The 23,399-nt window shown below is 40.7% G+C and overlaps 1 gene segment (V, D, J or C); it reads left to right on the top strand.

The window, feature by feature from the left end:
• The first annotated feature begins 357 nt into the window (after nucleotides 1-357).
• Nucleotides 358-5,667, top strand: LOC308375267 (Ig kappa chain V-VI region NQ2-6.1-like). The segment is given in 3 exons: nucleotides 358-406; nucleotides 537-815; nucleotides 5,366-5,667.
• The last annotated feature ends 17,732 nt before the right edge of the window (nucleotides 5,668-23,399 follow it).

Genomic DNA, 23,399 nt, shown 5'->3' with positions numbered 1-23,399 from the left:
AGATGTGAATCTCTTGAATTAGAACATTGAACTGACTAAACAATATTTCAACAATAATTAATGTATTATCAAGTATGATGTGGACACTGTGTTTGACACACCTGGTTAACATGACACTAGTAGGTTTGTATGAAATAATGCTGCTATATCATTTCTAACCACTAAGAGATCAAAGGACACATATTAGATGGGAGTGTTGACACAGCAGTCTGTTTCACTCAGGAAGATCATTTACATAGGCTACATGTGTCAGTTTGCATGAGTGGTCACAGTTCTAGTCTTGGGGGGATTATTTATAGCCCTGTGAGTTCACCACCTCATGGGTAAGAGCTGATTCTCATAGTGGACAACTCAACAATGACTTTCATCTTCATGTTCCTCTGGACACTTGTCCTCTGCTTTCAGAGTAAGAGTCTTTTTTATAATTCATCCTCTTTTAAAAAAATAGAAATACATATGTAATAGAAATACGTATGTAATAGAAATACGTATGTGAGGTTAAATATTTCTCTGAATTCTTTCTATTTTCTGAACAGAGTCATATGGACAGGTAACTGTGACTCAGACTCCTGCAGTGAAAGCTGTTAAACAGGGAGTATCAGTCACTCTGAACTGTAAAACCAGCAGTAATGTGCATGGGTCATCTTACTTGTTCTGGTACCAACAGAAGCCTGGATCAGCTCCTAAACTCATAATCAGCTACGCCAAAACACTTCAGTCTGGGACTCCATCAAGATTCAGTGGCAGTGGAACTGGCAGTGACTTCACTTTGACCATCAGTAATGTCCAGGCTGAGGATGCAGGAGTTTACTACTGTCAGAGTGCACACATTATAAGCAGTAGCTGGGTGTTCACACAGTGATAAAGCGCCGTACAAAAACCTCCCTCAGTCAGGCTCCACATGACTGCACTCTGCTGCTGGAGCTCACTGCAGGTGCTGAAGGGTGTGATACACAGTAACTACACAAGTGGTCTGGAAGTCAATATTCACATCCTTGCTTATAGCAGTTTGTAGTTATGCCATGAGGAGGAGGAGAGCAGAGAACAGATGTGAGGGAGGGGGGTGAGACAGGTAATTGATGACTGCACTACTGCTGCAGACTTAGAGGAGAAAACAACAGAGGGAAAATGAACAGAAAGGAGAGGAGAGGAGAGTTCAACATTAATTTTAGAATCAGAAAATTACATGAGAAGTACTAACTGAATGATAGCATCCTGCCTGTGGATACACCTGTCATTCACATGAAAATTCCAGCCCATCGCATGCACTCACTATCTGGTCCTACTGAGGTCCACTTGAAGGGAGTCTATGCTATGCAGTGCAGTTTATTCAGAGTCGTAAGAGGAGACTACCAGAACCATCTAAAAACAGAACTATGAGCAGCATAGGTAATGTGGGGGAGGTATGGTCATTCACATGAGAGCCCCTGCCCATTTCATGGGGTAAAACCTCCTTGTTTGTGGAAAACCTTCAGACTTTCTGTGTTTTCATCTCTGACGCAGGACTGGGGTCATGGCCCAGAAGGCCTCAGTTCAGCCCTGGAGTAACAGATGCAGAAAAGAGGCCAACAGTGTCCCGTGTGTACTGGTCTGGCACTGAGTGTTGTGGTGTATGAGTTTTAGATGACTGAGATTACCTGAGAAAACTTATTGGATCAGTTCATTTAAGCCATGACTGATATGCCACGGTTACGCTGTTAGAGGACTCTACAGTTCTTCCCAGCTGCAGCAATGCAGTCATGTGCAGCTGCAAGGCAAAATTCACTCTGACGATGATTAAATCAAGAAGGTGGACAAAGATCTCTGGTGTTTGGCCAGGTGGTCAAAGAGACAGCCATCACACAGGACACCCAACCTGAGCATTTCACTGTGCAAGCATTTACACTGAATATACACTAAAGCTTCAGTTACTTTTTAACTCATTTTGATCTGGGAACAAAATTACGCGTATTCTCCAAACAGAGAGAAACATTTTAGTCATACCAGTATACCTATCTTGGAGAATATCCCAAACCTGTCTTCCAGATAAGGAGACAGAATCTCCATAATGAACATAGCAGGAAGATGGAGAAGGAGACAGGCCCAGTGTCCTCTGGTAAAGTGGATTGTGTAACAGTCAGGTAGAGGACTGAACAGTTTGTAGTAGGATGAGTGCACCAGTGGAGATGGATGAGAACAAGGGGACCTCAGATGATGAGCAGAACTGGATTGGACATGACCCTGGCATAATCTCCTTTCTGCTGTATATGCTTTTTCACCTTTGACATCACAATATTCTCTTCTATTTATAGGCTGATTAAAATCTAACGGCAGTATTTAACAGTACATATGTCATACTGTTTGTTTCCATTATAAATGTGCAGAAACATGTTTCCTTCAAACATGTAGTTGTGCCGTGTAACCTTCTGCTCCTGTGATGCTTCAGCACCTCCTGCAGCAGCAGCAGTGCAGTCATGTGGAGCCTGACTGAGGGAGGTTTTTGTACGGCGCTTTATCACTGTGTGAACACAACTTTACTGTTGGGATAGTGGTAAGTCTGACAGTAGTAAACTCCTGCATCCTCAGCCTTGACATTACTGATGGTCAGACTAAAGTCACTCCCATAACTGGATCCTTCACCAACAAATCGATTTGGAGTTGAACCATAACGTGAGCTAATGTCATATATTAAAAGTTTGGGAGCTTCTCCAGTTTTCTGAAGATACCAGGAGACACAGTTGCTACAGCCTGAGATGGGGCTGCTACTTCTGCAGTCCAGTTTGATGATTTCTCCCGCAAGAACAGCTTTCACTGCTGGAGTCTGAGTCACAATGTACTGGCACCTGCATTCTGAAATAATACAAATATTTAATAGCATATCGGTTTGTAAAACAAGTTGTCAAATAATTTTGAAAAATCCATTTCAGTTTCAGAAATAAATTAACTGGAATACAGAACAGGAGTGCCCAGAGGAATTTAATGAGAAAAGTCATTCTTGCCAGGTTGTTCTTCTAAAACAGGCTGGTGTTCAGTGTTCCAGTTCTACTCTTTCTGAGATATAAAGCTCTCAAGAGCAAAAGGTTCACACTTTGGTTATGCAAATATGTCCAACCTCCTCAGTTTCTAACGGGCACCTTCTGATCCCCATTCTCTTTGCTCATTAAAAATGAATAAAGAAGACCAACAGTCTAACCCTAAATTATGTTTTATTAGATGTATCTGGGCTAACAGCAATAACTGATAGGCCAGTGTGGTCCTACTTACTGACAGAAAGACTAAACAATCCTCAGATCCACATCTGAACTGAGAGCAACCTCCAGGATCAATGAAATGGAGCAGTTTGAGTATGACAGAAATAATGCGAATGGCTTTATTGTTCTGCTAAATTCATTATCACATGGTATCATCACATTACTTCCTGTATAGGTGAACCATACTCTTCCCTTATTGCACTGCTGTAGTCATACAATAAGCACCCCTGGACTAGACCTGTGATCTAAACCTGAAGCCAGTTTACATTTCAATCTGTGCACCTGACTCCACTGTCGGGAATAAAGCACCCAAACCTGTCTACCACTGAAGGGAGAATTGCCATACTGTAGAATGTCTTCTTTTTAATGATAACAATTATGAGATTGAATGTTGTTTGGGCAAACTTATTAAAGCTGGTTTGCATTCATGAAATGAAAAAAAAAAAATGGCATTCATTCTTGTCCTGATGGAAGATATTTAAAATTTTAAACCTGAAATTAACCATGACACAATTCGTGATCTGGTTAACTGTTCCCCTGAATGTAACAGTAACTGTATTGCTGTCAGTCAGACTCGCTGTACCTTGAAGAGGTTTTTGTACAGCGTCTCTATGAGACTGTATCACTGTGGTTGACTTTCGGTGGCGGCACAAGACTTGATGTTGGAAGTAAGTAATATCATCTTTGATCGTTTATGATATATTGGTCTACATCGTAACGCTTTGGTTAATTTGCTTTCATTTTATCATTTGGATTTGAAATTAATATATGTTTCAATGGTGTCCTTTATAAGGCAGATAAGTCATACACTTGTTAGACTGATTTGGTAATGCAACAAAATAGGCTACTGATGTAATTGTGTGCGTGTTCCATTCGTTATGACTAATATGATTGGTGGCATAGCTTAGCTGAGCCAATTTAGCCTGTGATATCAAAAAATAAAGCTATCTTACTAGTGCGCGTCAGAGGAGGGGTTTTTGTACGGCCACAGATAGTGTTTGTATCACTGTGGTACACGTTTGGAGGCGGCAGTAGACTTGACGTTGGAAGTAAGTACACGGTCATACATTTGGATTATTCTGTCAGTATGTGTATTATTCTGCATACATTTAGATTATTCTGTCAGTATGTGTATTATTCTGCATACATTTGGATTATTCTGTCAGTATTATCCTGCATACATTTTGATTGTTCTGTCAGTAAGTCTTAATATGTTGCGCTATGAGCAGTGCAGTTTATGACGGTGTAGAACGTGTACTTTGATCTGTATAGTCGTATACTAACTTTTTTTGTAAATTGTCTGTAGCCTATTGACTCACATTTTTCACCCTCATAATCCATTTAAATATTAGACATCCCTTGCATGTGTTTTCAGAAAGTAGGAAAGAATATATTTCATGCTTGTTACTTCGTGGTAATGGTAGTGTTGAAGTCTGTCTTTTCGTATTGAATAGCCTCTGTGCTTTGACCGTAACTGTAAATTTTACTTGGAACTGTGTATACTGACTAAGAATACACCAGCTCGTGTGTATTTGGAAAACTGGTGGTGGGAAGATATTTACTGCCCTACAGGGTTTATAAATTCGTTTTTCTCTGGTAGGTGCTCCGCGTCAGAAAGTGGGTAATCCGTTAGACCGACACCGACCTAAAACTCTGAAATGCGTCATGATGTTGCACTGAGACATTTCTCCACAATATTCACACCATAGTTAAAGCATTTGCGCTGATAATGTCTGTCTTTCAGACGTGTTTTTAATAGTTATGGCACTTGCGCAGATAGGTTATATGTCTGTTGCGAAGCCTTTTTAAGATAGTCTTTCTAATCAAGGAGCTTGTCAGTAGCTTCTTCCAGATTGTTTAAAAACGTAATCGCTAGTTAGAGTGTATCTATAATGTTAATGTACCATCATATTGCATATGCAATATCACATTAAAGGTAGTGGTGTCATTTTTCAGCAGATGACCTCGTTTTTTGCTTTCTATAGGCTACCTCTTTTGCGTTATTTCGCTGGAGACAGTCGCAAAGTAATTGTTTTTAACATTCACTGTAATGTACCATCAGATTGCATCTGTATAATATGTACAAAAGACGACCTTGTTTATTCCTTCTTGTACCTCTTCGCTTTATTTCTCAGGTGACACCACTCCCAAACTCACAGTCCTGCCCCCCCTGCACACCAGCGGGAGTTCAGCCACGTTGATGTGCCTGGCTAACGGAGGCTTCCCGTCCGACTGGACGCTGAGCTGGAAGGTAGCGGGGAGCAGCAGGAGCGGAGAGACCAGTCGCTTGGGCCCACAGAAGGACGGCCTGTACAGCTGGAGCAACACCCTGACCCTCCCTCTCCAGGAATGGACCCAGGGGGTCTCAGTGACCTGCGAGGCAAAGCAGGGCTGCCACACTGTCACTGAGATTCTGAAGAAATCAGACTGCTCCTAGGGTCCCCTTTCAAATGTCTGTCATTAGCCTGATTGAAAGTGTATTTGATAAAGACTCTTCATCTCTGATAGGGACTCTCTTATTTCTGTTAGTGTGCAGAACTGAATCACTGTCTTTCCCTCCCTTTCCACCTCTTTTAAAGCATTTGGGAATCTGAAGGGCTTGATACTTTGACCCTTTCATGTGTTTTGACCATTTATTAATAAAGGAGTTTAATGAAATTCACGAGAGCCTTGATTTCATTTTTTGTGTGTCTTAAATTTGATATATTTCCAGATGTTTGATTGGTCCACCCAATAAAGACAGTTAAAGCCACTGACCTAATAATGTTGAAATGAACAGTAGCCTATATTCTTTAAAAAGTTATTGTACTCACTGACAACCCTTCTGTCAAATAGCTCCTAAAATAAAAGTGAAATCAATAACAACACAACTGTATAACTAACATGGGAAATGACTCCACCGCCAAGAAGGTTCCCATTTACATTTTTAATAAAATAGCATAATCAAATTGAACAATGGTATATGGAATTTGACATCCCTTTATCATTACAACCATATTATGTAGCTAGTAAAACCAATAGCAGGTCCATTATGACGCCATGATGAGATAATTGGGTCTTAAACAGTGTTTTTTAACCTGGGTTCGATCGAACCCCAGGGGTTCGTTGAGTCACTCTCAGGGGTTCGGCAGGGATCAAGACACACGCAGTATGGCCCGGTTCACATTAGCAATGTCGGGCCGTTTTTATACATACATACATTTGAAGAAATCATATTTTATTTTTCAAATTACGAAGGGTTCGGTGAATGCACTGATGAAGCTAGCAGGGTTCAGTACCTCCAATAAGGTTAAGAACCACTGGTCTAAATGATAAACATGCTTTAATGGCTACCTCTGATAAGACTCCTATGTAATATGTAGCTAGTAGTAGTAAACCAATAGCAGGTCCATTATGATGTCATGATGAGGTAATTGGGTCTAAAAGCAAAACTGAGTGTCCGACTTATGAGGCTGTTGAGTTGAGTTGACTTTTGCAGATTAAAATAATAATGAAAATATTTAACCAATAACCTGCATTCTGTATCATAGAAAGATCATCCAATTTTTTTTTTTAATATCCTCCAACCACTGCTCTACAATCACTCTTGAGCTCAAAGAGACTATGTAATGTCCCGTAATGTAAATCCCTTGAGAACACTTGAACATCTGGCGATAGTGCTGCTGGGACTAGCAGACTCACTCAGGCCTGGCAATGCAAATAGAAGTTTCCCCCACAGAGAGCTCTGTTTCCTGGGTTACACAACAGCCAGAAACTGCACTGAGACAGCTGTGCTCAGTTACACTGCTTTACTTTCACTCAGGACAACTCAGGTATTCGGAGACATGGCATTTCATGACTAAATGTGCATGACAAGGCTCTAAACTATATTTAGTTTACGTAATTCACACATGAAGTTACCACCAGCCCATCGCCAACAAATTAGTTTGTGGTTGCATGCATACTTGGATATTCTGAGACATGGCATTGCATGACGTAGCTCTAAAGTGCATTTTAGTTCCAGTAATTCATGCTACCGCTAACAACAAATCAATATTATTTGGTGACACACACATCTTCTTGACACAACCTCTCCCTGCTGGTGGTGATGGTGAATCACAGCTTCACATCTTGAAGGTATACATTATGTGTGGCTGTACACTGTGTGTGTGTGTGTGTGTGTGTGTGTGTGTGTGTGTGTGTGTGTGTGTGTGTGTGTGTGTGTGTGTGTGTGTGTTTGTGTGTGTGTGTGTGTGTGTGTGGTTTCTGTGTGTGTGGTGTGTTTGAGTGTGTTTGTGTGTGTGTGTGTGTGTGTGTGTTTGTGTGTGTGTGCTCAAAAAGGGAAAAAAAACTCTGGTGTTCGTAACAGTCCTGGCTCTGTAAATGGGAAACCAACATTGTGGCTCAGACAGTACTCCATACAGTATTCCAGCCAATCAACATGTTGATTCAGGGAGCATGGAAGGGAGGGTATAATCTGATTGGCTGTTGAGCTCAAATATCAACAACCTGTCGCCCGAATCGAGGACTCTGTTGTTACATCAAAATAGATTTTAAATAGAACAGCAAAGCTGATATGAAAGACTGCTGAAATGTAGGTTAATGCTGACCGCACAAAAATGACTAAAGTGGCTTTGTTCGTACCTGCCATTGCAGCCGGGGGTTATTTTGCTAGTTGCTAAGTTTAATTTTGTTCCATGGCAGTGGCACTGCATAATTTAAAAGCATGCTGCTCCCAAGTTCTGTTCACAACTACACATGTATTAAATCTTTGCTCTGGTGGCTTCTGAAACATGTTGGTTTATGTTAGATAACAAAGTTTTTGCAATATCTCAGCATTGCATGCTTACACAATCCGGTGCTGGGAAGCCGTCTTGGCTCAGGCCCGATGCCAGTGTTCATCGGTCTTCCAAACAGAATTTCAAATGGGCTTAGATTGCTTCTTGCTCTCACTCTGGCTCTCATTTGTGTGAGGACTATTGGCAGTGCTTTTGTCCATGGCAGGCCTGTGTCCTCACATCATTTTGCAAGTTTGTTTTTCAAGGTCACATTCTCTCTCTCTACCGCTCCCCCGCTAGCTGGGTGATGCTCACAGTGTTGTCTCATATCTTTCCCCATGTACTCTCCAACCTGTTTCAATGCTGCTGCACTGATGAATGGTGTACCATTGTCACTGCTGATTTGTGTGGGTATTCCCCATCTGGGAATAATTTCTGTGAGGAGTGACTTTGCCACCACTCCTGCATCTTGTTTTCCTGTAGGGAAAACTTCAACCCATTTTGAAAACATATAAACCATGACAAGACAGAATTGTTTCCCTTCACTGGGAGTTAGTTCGATGAAATCCACCTGATTTTGTTCTGGGGTCTCGTGAGGCTGAGCCATCCACAAACAGGTCTAGGTCAACATTTTGAAATGGCACTTCTTGCAAGTCTGGTCTGGGGGTGCAAATTTAAGAAACCACAGCAACACAATTATGTTCTTCCCCATCCCCCTTCAATTGGAGGGGAGGGTAGCAGGGTTTAACACAGTTCATCTTTTGGTGTTTGGCATTTCCAACAATATCGTATTGTACTTCAGTCATCGTGCTGCCGACAAATTAGATGTTTTTTGTTTCCAGTAACAATATCGACACTGCATGTGGAACCACAGAATTAGTTCAGAATAGCCAACTATGTCTTTTGAGACCATCACTGCCTTTTCAGCAGCTGCCCCCGAGACACCTGGGTAACCCTGATGCTACTGGGTCCAACTTTGCTGAAAAGTCTGTTTTGTCCTCCATGCTCCTGTAAGAGCACTGAGATCATATAGCCATTTCTCTCGTCTACTGTCTGTGTTAAAGGTCTGGTAGGATCTGGTAATCTGGAGTTGGTGTTGATTGCATACATGTTTTAGGTCTATGAAGGCCTTCTGTGCCTCCCCAGTCCATGTTACTTTACCATGAGACTGCAAACCTTTCCCCTGGGCTATGGCACGGAGCGTCCAATACTGCATAGTTAGGTATAAACAACCTGCAGTATGAACACATTCCTAAGAAGGACATCACTTGTTTCTTTGTAATAGGTTTTGGTATCTCTTGTATAGCCCTGACCCTCTTAGGGGGTTAGTATCCCACTTCTGACACCAGCTTGTGATGAAAATGTGATAATTACCAGTCTAATGAGATCAGTCTTATAATAAGAGATAAGTATAAAGTTTATTAGTCCTTTGCAGAAGGATCAGAGAAACACAGAGTAAACAGCAAGCAGTCTGTGAGAATTGGATGAGTTCTCTTACAGACAGTGTCTATTTAACAGAGTTACAGAGATAAGAAGAACAGGGAGTATCACTGTTTCAATACATTGTATTCTCAAGGATAAAAGAAAAAATATCACACCAGTTCTCCTCAATGATTCACATGACTTGCTTTACACAATGACACGTGAATTCGCATCATTTCTAATACACCATACAATGCGATGCAGAAGGACCTCACTCTTCAAGATGGCTGAACTATAGAGCACATGGCAGTTTTCTAGAGCAGTTCATTTAAGGCTCAGTTTTGGGTAAGTCTAACAAGAAGAACATCATTAGTAAAATATGATTGTACCTCTAAAGATGAATACGTGCATATGAATCTAGTATATGTGCTATGCTTTAAAGATATATACTGTATAAATCTAGTATATGAACTATGCTTTAAGGATGAATACAGTATGAATATAGTGAATTCAATTCAATTCAATTGTATTTATATAGCGCCATAACAATACAATTGCCTCTAGGCGCTTGCACTATGAACTATGCTTTCAATATGAATACAGTATGATCATAGTATATGAACTATGCTTTAAGGCTGAATACAGTATGAATATAGTAAATTCATTATGCTTTAAGGCTGAATACAGTTTTAATCTAATAGATCCACTATGCTTTCAATATAAATACAATATGATCATAGTATATGAAATATGCTTTAAGGATGAATACAGTTTGAATTTAGTAGATGCACTATGCTTTAAATATGAATGCAGTCTGATTATAGGTAGCATGCAGTGCTGTTGTTGGTCTCTTCAAGGTTTTTGTATGCATTTGGTAGTTGACATAGGACGCTAATTTTAAACCCCCAAGAATCCTTACTGTTAAAAAGCGTTTTGGAGATTGAAAGATTGATTCTATGTGAAAACCCCACATACCGACATAAAGATTTATGTATGTAAAGATTTATGTATGTAATGCAGAACACTGGCTGAAATAGCAGATAGCAGATCTTGTTTAGTCAGATAGTTTTGTGGTGCAGGGGCTTTGTAAGCATGACATGGATTTCAGACAAATCAAATCAGTGAAAAAGTTTACTTTAAAAGTTGGGGGGAGGGGTCAATCATGCCTGAAGGTTTGCAACACCAAGGGCCTCACATTAAGCGCTTAGGGGTGTGAGGGCCCCCTAATGGTTAGAACATGCTATGATCACCCCGGGGCCTAGTCGTCAGCTTGAGCTGTGCACACTGAGGGCCCTGGTGTTCCACTTCGTTTGAAAGTCGTGGGTCATTTACTGCACACGGCCTGAGGCTTAGAGCCCCCTGGCAGTCCCCCTTTCGTGTCTAATGTCAGCATGTGTAACCTTTATCATTCAGGTCTGTGTGTTAGGTTGTAAATGTATGTGTGTTAGCCCCTGTTTTAGTTAGCGTACCTGTGCACCATCAGTGTTGTTGCTATGTCAAAGTTAAACGTCAGAATGTTTGTTTGAATTATTAAGGCTGAGAAGTGTAAACATGTATATACATTGTTGAAAATGGAGGTGGTGGCGCAAGCAGCAGCCCGACCACATTTGGCTCAAATCCGATGTCATTTCTTCCACTCCACATCTCTTCTTCCTCTCATTTCCTGTCCCATCTTTCACTGCACTGTCGATTAAGGGCACAAAAGCCCTGAAAGTGGGGCAACTAAACTTTTGGGGTGTGTTACCTTAGCTCAGTGGTTCCCAATGTGTGGGGCAGGATGTGTTTTCTTAGCTACAGGCGTTTACACTTGAAAACATGAGATCGTAGGACAGTTCATCAGCGTGTTTTGTGTTGCTCTTATGTTCGTAATTTCTCTCTCTGGCTCTTTCTCTTACACACACACTCAAGCGTAGACACAATAAATTGGTGCTTTGTTTTCCAATACAAAACATGAATAGGAACACCTGTAGATGTGTGGTTTCAGGGAGAGTTATTTTTGTTGGGTATCTGGCTGCCATTATTTCACAAGTTCATGATGTCAATTCACCTACACAGTAACAGAATATGACACCTTGCTAACTGATGCTTAATCAGCTGCTGCTTGCATTACATGTTAGGATGTGAATAAATGACTGAAATATGGTGCATTTAGAGTGAAAGTGTTTTTCTTACAGTTTCCACCTTCAAGACAAAGAGGAATCGCATTCCATCGATTATTTAATTCAATAAATGTAATCATCCAAACAGTAAGTTAAGTCACGAAAAAAAAAATTCAGTTACAGATGTAGTACTAAAATGTTTCTGGTATGCGTGTCCTAACATACATGTCTTATGTCTTGACAGACTTGTTCTGTTTTAACCCAGTCAATTGCACAGAAAGTTAATTTAAATGCCTGGTCTGTGCACTCACAAAAGACCCTCAGAGTGCAAGAACTGACATTTCTTAAAGATTCATATTCCTGAAAGACTTGTTTCTTGTTGCTTACAGTGTCAGACACAGACTCTATAGAGGAACCCACTGGCAGCCCATCAGATGGTGAGTCAGATCATGGATTCATGTGTTCATGCTAGTTTCAATTCATTTCATGTGAAAGGAGTGAGATCGATAGAATGTAACTTTCAATCTAAAAATTAGAAATTTTGGATGGTATACTGGGTCTAATAATTTTTCAAATAATTATATAATAATACATTACCTGATACAATGGTGGAAAAGTGTTCTTTGAGGGAATATATCTTGACATAGTAGGCAATTTGCCTTAAATGTACATTCAAATTTGCTGAAATACTACCTTTTCTGTTTTTTAACAGAGTCAAACCAACCTTCAAGAGGAAGGGAAAGCGCAGACGTAAGCGATGACTCAAACGATGGAGACCGCCCAAACAGTAAGTAGGATACGCTTGGTAATACTGTTTTATTTTTCGAACTTGACGTCATTCAGCCCCCCCATCAAATGGTCTCAATCTTTAAGCTACGTTTTGATGAGATTTGGACGTTGAGGGGGGCTGGTTACATATCAAGTGGGCAATTAGAGTTTTAATAATAACTTAAAAACTATAGTAGCACAAATATTTCTTTTGACAGCACAAACCAGCACAGACGTAGTGCAAACGATAGAGACCATTTTTATACGATTTGGACGTTGACGGACGGGGGGGGGGGGCTGGTTACATAACAAGTAACCAAAATAAAGTTGTAATAATAACTTAAAAACTATAGTAGCACAAATATTTATTTTAAAGCAGAAACCAGCACAAACTTGGTCTGCTTACAGAAGAGCTAGATCAGAGGGTTGCCCCAAATCGTAGATACGATTTGTTTCTTCCACACCAATAGGCCCTGGTGGTGGCTTGTGCTAGAGGTGTAACCAGACGGATACTCACTCACACACACACTCACACAAACACACACACACACACATAAGTATGAGCATACAACTAAATAGTAAGGTTTTTAGCCACTATCTATTTGTTTTCCTGAAAGACTTGTTCTCGTGCCTACAGTGACAGAGAATATGGAGGAACCCACTGGCAGCCCTTCAAATGGTGAATCAATTCATGTGGTCATGCATGTTTCAGTTCATGTGAAATGAGCCAGATTTTTAGAATTTAACTTTCAATCTAAAAATCAGACATTTTGGATGGTATACTGGGACTAATACCACCTTTTTCTGTTTTTTTAAACAGAGTCAAGCCAACCTTCAAGAGGAAGGAAAAGCTCAGACGCAAGCGATGAGTCAAACCCTGATGACCGCCCAAACAGTAAGTAGGAGAAGATTGGAAACACTGGAAGTAGAAGACATTCTTAGTTACGCCTAACGTGTGTTTTCACTGCTGTAATTTGGGCACACTGATATAGAATCTACACATATACACATTGGATTTAGCAAATAAAGAGCATTATGATTACATTGGCGTATGGTGGGCCTGGAAAAAGGAATAGGTAAGTACTTTCTAGTATAGGATATGCCTTTTATTTGCGATGCCATTTAACTTGAGGTCTGTGCACTCACAAAAGACCCTCAGAAGGCAAGAACTGACACTTATTGAAGATTTATTTTCTGTAAGACTTCTTTCTTGTTGCTTACAGTGGCAGAGACCGACTCTATGGAGGAACCCACTGGCAGCCCTGCAGATGGTGAGTCAATTTATGTGAAATCAGTGAGATTTTTAGAATATAACTTTCAATCTAAAAATCAGGAATGGTGGATGGTATACTGAATTAATGATCTTTTTGGAATTGGTGGAAAAGATTTTATTTTGGCAAATTATTTAACTTTGCTTTCCATTGATGCCCGTGGTTGTTCAAGAGAAACTTGAGTTGAGTCGTTCCATTTCCACATATATTACCCCACGGTTAAGTAAGTCCCCTACACTATCGGCCGTCATTAGGGGATTTTGACACTGAGACTAAAGGTCAAGGTATACTAGCTGTGTCCAAGTAACGTTCAGGTCCACGCATGGTGCATGTTGTGCTGTAGAGTGTGCATATGTATGCCAGTTTTAAAACACTGGCTCAGGGTCAAGAGAAGGCAAAAAAATGTATTCACTATTTATTCTTTTGATCATTTATCCAAAGCAACTCACAGTTCAACACAGCATGTATGCTCTGAATTGAAATTTTGGATATGCAGATATGACTAAATAATGGTCCATTTTGATTTAAAGGAATTATTTTTTAAACAGTCTCTTCACCTGTAAGACAAAGGAATTCAAATGAGTGTGACCGTCCAAACAGTAATTTCATTCACAAAAAACATGAAAGGAAATCAGTGATCCACTAAATCAAAGTTTGTGAATTATATGAAATCAACATTTGTATTAGTTTATTATGTCCATCTGCGACTGCGAGTGTGTGTGTGTGTGTGTTTTTTTTTGCAACCATAATGAACTATATGAAATATAGGCTAAGGCTGAAGAACTGTCCCTTTTGTTTGAAGATGCACCTTGTGAGGGACCGGACGGTCACCCCATGTTCTTTTAGGGATGTGGCGACTGGACTTGGTGGTGAAGTGGAAATACATAGCAGGAGATACATATAAAAAAAAAATATATACATTTATTTACAGGGGGGACTGACAACCCCAACACAGTGCATACAACCTAAACACATGGAAATTAAACAGAGAACAGATACAGGTCGTACTCACCGGGACTGAAGTTACCTGGCACCCTTGGCCCCTGCTTGTACGATTAGGCCCAATTACCGGCACCCTCTCAAGGCCCAAGCCAGGCCCAGGTAGTGATGGGCAAATTAAGCTTTGTGAAGCACTGAACCATTTAGGCACATTGTTTCAAAAATTGGTTCATTACTTGAAGCTTCAGTAACAGTGACCTCTCCTGGTGATAACTTAATTAGACCAGCTAGACAGTGGCAAGAGGCTTAAAAAGAATGACAATCTAGTGTGCAGGCACCAAATCGCCCCCCCCCCCCCCCCCCCCCCCCCGACACACACTCACACACACCACTGTGTATGTGTGTTTATACACACATGCGCCCATATACAAAGATTGTGATATTATTTATTTTTGCAAATAAAGATTCATTATTTTTTGTATTGTGTTATTGGTGAGAGAGTGCTTGGGGAAATTATGTAGTTGTACGTAGGGATTCGGATGTGCTGGGAAAATATGGCACAAGTTCGGTGTGCTTGTGTAACCAGTTATGTTGGATAGGGAACAGTCGAAGATTTAGATTTTCCTACACGTTTTGGACTGAGCCTCTTGATACAGTCTACTTTTCATATAGACTAAATATTTAACAGCCAGCACACCTTATCATGAGCGATCAGAATAAAGTGTTCCCACAGAACGACCTCTCTTCCTAGATGCTTCCATAATGATGATAAATCAATAGAAACGTAATGACTGTCACAGTATGAGAAGAACCAAATACAATGTTGGGCGCTGAAGTTTTTATGCTTTGACGGCGCTACAATTCAGTCTCGAGACAAGGCAACTGACTGGTTCGTGTGTGGCGCTGTGAACCACTCAGGTGGTTCATTCAGAGAAAGAAGCGATTGCTGTTTCGTATGTGATATGTCACGTGATTTTTCTGTACCAAAGCAACCATCGAAGCAGTGGTTCAATGGTTAGGGTAGTTAATGGTTTGAAGCACGTTCCGGAGCTTCAGTGTCAGGCTGCCATCACTAGGCCCAGGAACTCAGCCCGGAGCTAAGTACATCGCTAGCCGTACCAAACAAACCAAACAAAACAAGCACACAAAAACAGGCACAATATACAAGACACAAAGACAAAGCACAAAGACACCGTGTCCACACAACTAGACACAAAAACACTTCCTTCACTCTGGTAAACAGGGAAGTGTTTTCTCTCGATAACTCTTTGTCCATGCTCTCATGCCTCTCACAAACAGTTTCTCTCAGTCAGTCTCTCTCTTGACAATGAGGCACCCTTTAAATAGGGCACAGCCACTTGGGCTTAATTAGGTACCACATTCAAATCAGATGAGCCAGGATCCAACAATTACGCCTCTCTCACATTGTTGCGTTGGAATGCGTTGATCCAACGGAAGGCGGAGGAGGAGTCTGGCACATGGGGTTCTGTTGATAACGGAGACGTTATAGTGAGATTGACAGGTCAACAAACCAATCACGTCACTAGCAAGCTTTTACCCTGTGAGTAGTAGCATGCTATCATTAGACAGTGTGCTCAGACACCTCGCCAATCGATACGAATTTCTCAGTTACAATAAAGGGTTTTTTACATTGTACAGTGTCTATTTCTCTGTAACTTTTAAAAAATCTAACCAAAAAAAAGTCAAACAACCAACTTGTAGGTACGAATACGACCATCTACAGAGTTTGGCGGCCATCTTTCTTTTTTTAGTTTGCCGCTCTGTAGACGTGAGCATATACGGGATATGATTGGCTAGTGCCTGTGCTGTCAGTTATGCATTAATGGCAATATGATTGGCTGACGCATGCATTGCCTGTCGAAAACGCATGCATTGCATGTCGACCCTGACGCATCAGCGCATTCCAACGCATCACGCTGGACTCACACTGATGCGTTGGAATGCGTTGATGCGTCAGGGTTAACGCATCCCCATTCACTTTGAATGGGGTGACGTCATCCTTTGCAGAACTGAATTGTGGCTCCGTTTGGTTCGCGTGCGTTGCGTTTCATGCTTTGCTCGCGGCAAGAGTTGAAGAATGTTGATCTTTTCGAGAGGCAAAGCATGCGTCAGCCAATCAAATCCCTTTCATGCATAACTGACAGCACAGGCGCTAGCCAATCATATCCCGTATATGCTCACGTCTACACAGCGGCAAGCTCAAAAAAAAAAATGGCTGTCCAAACTCCGTAGATGGTCGTATTTGTACTTACAAGTTGGTTGTTTGACTTTTTTTTGCTTAGATTTTTTAAAAGTTACCGAGAAATAGACTGTACAATGTAAAAACCCCTTTATTGTAACTGAAAAATACGTATCATAGGATTTGCGAGGTGTCTGAGCACCCTTTCTAATGATAGCATGCTACTACTCACAGGGTAAAAGCTTGCTAGTGACGTGATTGGTTTGTTGACCTGTCAATCTCACTATAACGTCTCCGTTATCAACAGAACCCCATGCGCCAGACTCCTCCTCCGCCTTCCGTTGGAACAACGCATTCCAACGCAACAATGTGAGAGAGCTGTCAGTGTGAGAGAGGCGTTATGTGGGATTGCTCCAAGAGTCTTAAAGGGCACCATCCCTTTTTGCCACGGTGAGGAGGAGGAGAATTCACCTTCTCACACACCTATTACATGTTTCAGCAACAAAGCCAGAAACCAAATCCTGAAATAGTTTGTAAGTAATCCCTATGACCCATTGCTTCCATCAGTTCTGAAGCCATTAATAGTCCAATAAGAATAAGTCACCATTTTTCATATTGCCTTACCTTTGTTTCCTGCTTGAAATACTAATGTTTGCTGCTTAGATTTATTATTATTACACATACTTGATTGACTTAATATTCCATGTCTCTGTCTTCCGCAATCTAACAGCAAGTTCATCCCAGCATGCTGAACTCAAAGAAAAAGAAAAACCATCTTTACTGAGTAAGTTATGATGCAATGTATGTGTACTGTATAGTATAAGCAGGTGTGGTATGATTCTAACTGAAATCCTAACCATTTTTCTGTTTTGGCTCTCTGTCCATCCATCCATTGATCCATCCATTGATCCAAACACTCATCCACCATCTCTCAATACCTGCCTGTCAACCATTAAGGCAGGACCATGACATCGATGAAGAGGGTGGTAGGATTGCAATCCCCAATAGCAGGTAAAATTAACAACAACAAATTAATAACAGGTATCCTACATTTTTTATCAAATAAGTGGTTGCTAACAACTTCCTTCACTTCACCAACATGTGGAGCACAACAGCCTATTTAACAGAGGAGCAAGGCTAGTTTCTCTTTGAAGTAGTATTCTGTTTTCCCTAGCTTCATACTGTATCTGTCTGTCCACATGCACCACTGATTATGAAACAGTATAGTTTTGATACAGCACTCAGACTAAGAACCTGCAAATTAATGGAAGTGAATAATAGTATTGTAGCCTGTTGTCAGTTTTATTCAGGTTTTAAATGTGCAGAAACTCATGTTATGGGCTTGGAACATGGTCCTGAGGGATGTTTATCTTTATTTGTTTTAATTTGTTCACAACTACAAATACTGTTGTGGACCAGTGCAAAGTCTCTTTTGGATTTTGTGTTCTTTGTGTAGCTAAGGGTGTGAAATGAACGAGAGATATCAATTTAAGCGTTAAAAGAGTATTATCAGGGAGAGTTCACAGGAATCAATCAAAGGGTATCTATGTATTAAGAAAGTGAGAAGGGAAAATAATAGAATTGGTTCACGTCTAAATCAAGTCAAAATAAAAGTATCTTACTTATAAACGTACTTCCTTCTATCTATGTATACTTCCTTCTATCTATTAATATTCGTATTCTCAGTGAACAGGTTAGCTTAGTTTACTACAAGTAGAGAAAGGTATAAAAGAGTGACTTGATTGAGACACTTCATTTGATTTAAATTTGTTTCATTTGATTGATAGCTGAATGTGAAATCCAGAGTAAAATCATGAAGTATTATGGCGGCCAGGTTGATGAATATTTGTGTTTACTTCTTTTCTTTCCGTGCCATCTCAGCATCTTTGCCACCGGTGAATTTGATGCTGTTTGGGAGGAAAGGAATCCAAAGGACTTCCATCAGCAACATCATACTATCACAGTCTCATTCAAAGCAGAATATCGGTTCAGACTTTGTGAGGAGGCAAGCTGAAGTATGTGGATACACAGTCACTCTGGTTGAAGTGCCATGTCTTGCCACAAAGCGTCTCTCACTGAAAAAGCTGCTAGAGAAGTGCCACCGTTCCATCTCTCAGTGTGCACCTGGGATCAATGCTTTCCTGCTTGCTCTGCCTGGGGGTCCCCTTACTGATGAAGACAAAGAGGAGTTACAGATGATTCAATCCATTTTTGGTCCTCCTGTGAAAGACTACATTATGATACTCTACACAAATGTGTCATGTCCCAAAGGAAATCCTGTACAGGTTAGTCTGCCAGAGAAAAAACATCTAGAGCAGCAGTTTCCTAAAGGTTGCTTTGTGCTTAGCCAGGAGGGTGGGCAGGAGGAGGTATCTGAAATGCTCCAGAAGATTAAGGGCAACTCAGACAAATGTTTCACCACTGATATGTTTGTGGAAGCTCAAATAGAGGAGAGAGGCAGGCTCCAGGCAGAGTTGGAAAAGAAAAACAAGGAAAATGAGGAGATGAAGAAGCAGCTCAACAGTCCATCAGGTAAGACATATTTTGCTTTCCTATTTTGCTTTGCCAAGTAGTGGTCCATAGCTGTAACTACATCGAGAGACGTGGCTACATCCATAATATTACATTTAAAAATATTAACTTTTTCTTGTGTAGTAAGTTGCACACATCTATGGAATGGGAGGTGCTGCAGCTACATCCATGATATTGTATTAATTTATTCTCATGTAATAATTTGCACACACATTGAATGATACGTGTGAAAAAACAAAAGGGTTGTTATTATTACAACACATGCAGCATATACTTATGGTAAATAGTGTAAGAATGTTACATTCTTAATGTTTTTATGTGGTATAAAGAATCTGCAAAAACACAGATATTCAGGATGTGGCCCATACAGCACAGTTCCTAGGGGTATTAAACATACAGCACAGTTCCTAGGGGTATTAAAGGTTGAGGTAGAGCTTTCTACCCATAGATAACATGCCAGTGTTGCATAGTAATCTGTCATAGCTATCATAGTGTTAGCTCAAGGCCAATCTGTTTCTAACAGCTTTCTCATTGGTTACTGACAGTACATTTCCACGGAGGTTATTCATTGACAATGGAAATGCTGTCATCATTTCTCATTAATTTCATTTTGTAGTCTTTCAGAATCCAGACAGCACCCCAGATTGTGTCAGGATCGTGCTGATTGGGAAGACAGGAGTTGGGAAGAGTGCAACAGGAAACACCATCCTGGGGAGAGAAGCTTTTATATCTGCACTTTGGAGTACATCAGAGACCACCTGTTGTCAGAAAGACACAGCACAAGTAAAAGGCCGGTCTGTTGCTGTTGTAGACACACCAGGGCTGTTTGATACAGTTGTCTCAAATGAAGATGTCAAGAAAGAAATTCTGAAGTGTTTCAGCTTGCTGGCCCCTGGACCCCATGTGTTCTTGCTGATTCTGTCAATTGGTGCCAGGATGACACCGGAGGAAAAGGACACGTTGGATCTCATCAAAGATACATTTGGGACTGGGGCTGAAAAGTTTACCATTACCCTTTTCACAAAAGGGGATGGTCTAGGTTGTCATTCAATTGAAGAGTACATCAAAAATAGTGATCATGCAATTAAACAACGAATATCTGACTGTGGTGGACGATATCATGTGTTCAATAACAACGATAAAGATAATCGCAAACAGGTGACTGAGCTGATGGAAAAAATTGACATGATGGTGAAGAAGAACGGTGGGAGTTGTTACACCAATGAGATGTTCCAAATGGCAGAAGCTGCCATTAAAGAGAAGTTTGATAACATGATGAGAGAGAGGGAGCTGGAAATTAAGAGGGAGAAGGAACAGCTTCAAGCCAAATTTGATGATGAAATTAAAACAATGATGGGCGAAAAGAGAAGGGAAATACAGAAGGAAAGAGAAGAGAGAGATAAGCTGCTGAGAGAAAAAGAGGACGACATCAAGAAAGAACGTCAAATAAGAGATAAGAGGGAGAGGAGGGAAAGGGAAGAGAGAGAAGCAGAGGATAAAAAGAGGAGAGAGAAAGAAGAGACCCAGAGACAGTCATGGACTAGAACATTAGAGGAAGTTGAGCGAAAGCATAAGGAAGAGAAAGGAGGGTGGGAGGTGGAGCACAAAAAACAGCTGAAAGAAGAGAAAGAGAGAGCAGCAAAAGAACACGAGGAATGGATGGAGAGGCAAAGAAAAGAGAGATCTGTATTTGAGAGAAGACAAGAAACAGAGAGATGGAGAAGGGATGAGAAAGAGGAACTGGAGAGACAGAAGTTAGAGGCTAGAGTGAAGGATGCTGAAAAACAGACTGAAAAGATTTGCAAAGAGAGAAAGAAACAGTTGAGGGAGTGGGAGGATGAACGAAGGAAAGAAAAACTAATTGAGCAAAATGAGAGAGACTATTGGGAAAGGTCACAAAAGAAAATGAAAGATGACTTTGAAAATGAGAAGGAAAGAGCAAGAAATGAAAGGGACTTTTATGAAGAAACTAGAAGAGAACATGAACAACCAATAACTAGAACTAGAAGGCAGACCTATTACCCCACACTAACTCCTGCTGCACCAGTACATTCTCTGCCCATATTACACCACATACAAACGGTATGTATACCCAGAATATATAAGCCCAGCGCAACTCCCACTAGAAGAAGCATTAATCAGGATAACCTAATAAAGATACAAACCTTATCAGCACAAAATGAAACTTGCACAATATTAAAGCTGGGCCTTATTAACATTCGGTCCCTAACATCAAAAGGTGCACTTATCAATGAGTTGATAACAGACAACAACATCCAAATACTTTTCCTAACTGAAACCTGGCTAAAACCAGACGAATTCATAGCCTTAAATGAATCTACCCCTCCAAGCCATGTTAACTGCCACATCCCCCGCAGCACTGGACGTGGAGGTGGAGTTGCTACAATTTCCCTCGCTAATCTATGCATTTCCCCAAGACCTAAATTTAAATTTGCATCATTTGAAGTCCTCGTACTTCATCTTATGCATCCCAACTCAAAAGCCACTAATCCGGTCACTCTTGTGACACTATATAGACCACCAGGTCCCTACACTGAATTCTTATCCGAATTTTCCGATTTCCTATCCACCCTGATTGTTAATTCGGATAAAATCCTGATAGTGGGAGATTTTAATATCCACATGGATAATGAAAATAATAGCCTTACAATTGCATTCCAATCACTGATAGACTCTATCGGGTTCTCACAGCATGTAAACACACCAACTCACTACCATAATCACACCATTGACCTTGTATTAACACATGGCCTAGAAATTGACCGCCCTATAGCTCTACCCCAAAATACTACCCTCTCGGACCACCACCTAATTACATTTAATATGAAATTAGAACTCCGTCCAACATCGGAAATTACACACTTCTACAGCCGTTGTCTATCCGACAGGACTACTGCGGAATTTATATCAAAACTACCCGTCGCCCTCACTTCAGCTCCTACCGCTGGCAAAGTAAATGGCATATGCACTTCCCCACCTTATATCGACCTATTTACTGAAGGCGTCACGCATGCGTTGCATTCAACCCTCGACGCTGTTGCACCACTGAAAAAGAGATTAAGAAAACTGAAAAAACTAGCCCCATGGTACACTGATCAGACTCGTGCACTCAAACGAACCACACGAAAACTAGAAAAAAAATGGTACTCCACCAAACTTGAGGTATTTCTCATGGCGTGGAAGGATAGTCTCCTAAGATATAAACGTGTACTCTCTGAGGCGAAATCAGCTTACTATTCTTCATTGATTGATAGTAATAAAAACAACCCAAAGTTCTTATTTAACACTATTTCTAGGCTAACAAAAAACCACAACACAATCGAACATTCGGTTCCCATCATCTTTAGTGGTAATGATTTCATGACCTTTTTCAATAATAAAATCCTTAAAATAAGAGAACAAATCCAAAGCTTTCTCCCCCTCTGTGACCCTACACCCCTTCCAACATGCGCCAAGGTAACACCACTTCAACCGGGTGCTATCCTTGAATTCTTCGCACCCACCGACCTCCCTGAATTAAACTCCCTGATCCTCTCATCTAAATCATCAACGTGCCTACTAGATCCTATCCCCACAAAATTACTTAAACATGCCCTCCCCTTACTAAGTGAGACATTGCTCAATGTAATGAATAACTCACTTATCTCAGGCTACGTCCCACAATCTTTCAAAATAGCAGTGATAAAACCATCTCTTAAAAAACCTAACCTTGATCCCGATAATCTCGCTAACTATAGACCCATATCTAACCTTCCTTTTCTGTCAAAAATACTTGAAAAACTAGTTGCTAAGCGACTTACTTCTTTTCTACATCAAAATAAAATTGAAGAAACCCTCCAATCCGGTTTTAGGGCCCACCACAGTACTGAAACGGCCTTAGTCAAAGTCTTAAATGACCTACTAATCGCATCTGATCATGGGTGCACCTCAATATTAGTTCTCCTAGACCTTAGTGCTGCTTTCGACACTATAGATCATCTGATCCTGTTACAGAGACTTGAACATCACGTTGGCATCAAAGGTTGTGCCCTATCTTGGTTTAGATCTTACCTCTCTGATCGCCATCAATTTGTTCATGTCCATGAGAAGTCGTCAAATCACACCAGAGTAAGCTACGGTGTCCCACAAGGCTCTGTCCTTGGACCACTGCTTTTTTCCCT

Source organism: Sprattus sprattus, assembly GCF_963457725.1.
Source record: "Sprattus sprattus genome assembly, chromosome: 14".
NCBI classification, from domain to species: domain Eukaryota; kingdom Metazoa; phylum Chordata; class Actinopteri; order Clupeiformes; family Clupeidae; genus Sprattus; species Sprattus sprattus.
The sequence above is the reverse complement of the archived record's forward strand: the minus strand, read 5'-3'. Positions and strand labels throughout refer to the sequence as shown.